This window comes from Aplysia californica, unplaced genomic scaffold (genome assembly GCF_000002075.1).
Source record: "Aplysia californica isolate F4 #8 unplaced genomic scaffold, AplCal3.0 scaffold00213, whole genome shotgun sequence".
In the NCBI taxonomy this organism is placed as follows: Eukaryota; Metazoa; Mollusca; class Gastropoda; order Aplysiida; family Aplysiidae; genus Aplysia; species Aplysia californica.
The window spans coordinates 1,008,355-1,009,153 of NW_004797483.1; the positions used below are offsets into that span (position 1 = coordinate 1,008,355).

At 46.3% G+C, this 799-nt stretch overlaps 1 protein-coding gene across 1 annotated transcript in view; it reads right to left on the bottom strand.

The window, feature by feature from the left end:
* The window catches only part of LOC101854951 (tyrosine-protein phosphatase non-receptor type 5), a gene marked incomplete in the record, with an annotated part of 40,556 nt that overhangs the window by 24,774 nt on the left and 14,983 nt on the right, over nt 1–799 (bottom strand).

Genomic DNA, 799 nt, shown 5'->3' on the forward strand with positions numbered 1-799 from the left:
AAAGAAGAAAGGAGAAGAGGAAGATACACCAAAGTGAGTGTCGCACACGGATCCCAGAGGGTTGGGGTCCTTGTGCGACACTCCGCCTTTGAAGGGGTTGCACCTTCTCCAGACGAAGCAGTGGGTCTATTTATATCCCCCCAACCCACTGGGTCTCTATCACATGTCTCAAGAGTGTTTAAACAGGTACTGGTAGACATCCATATAGACTGGTCCAGTGGAAACCTTTAACTAAACCAGAAGCATTGCGGTAGGCCTTCAATTAAACCGGAACAAATTATTCTCTCCTCTTTTTAGATCAAAGTTCCCGAAAAGTTTATTGCCCTTAGCTCAAACCAAGCTCTAATGCGGATTATCATTTAAAATGGGTTATCCAAGGTACACAGCAACAGAGAAATACATTATAACACGGATGACTCGAATTCGTCAGGACCGGTCTCGGTACCTGGTAGTTTGAGCAATCCGTAGTTCGAGGGATACGGGAACAGTGTTATGGCATCAGCTGCGTCAGAGAATCAAGGGAAGAAACAAAGATTGGTACTTTAGGGCCCTTTGATGAGCAAGTGCGGTAGAAATGAGTATGTAGTTGGTATGGGTAGTCCGTCCATTTTTCTTGTCTCTGCCGGGGCCAGCAGTGAGCATGATGGTGATGAGGAGCAGTAGCGGGGTAGACTGTAAGTGTTTGTTCTTGTTATGCTTTGTTTCTAGTTGAAGTTGAAGATGGTGAATGAAAAATGGGGTGCTCCATGATGTGTGTGTCGTGTGTGTGTGGGTGTGCGCGCGCATGTTGAGCAGCATG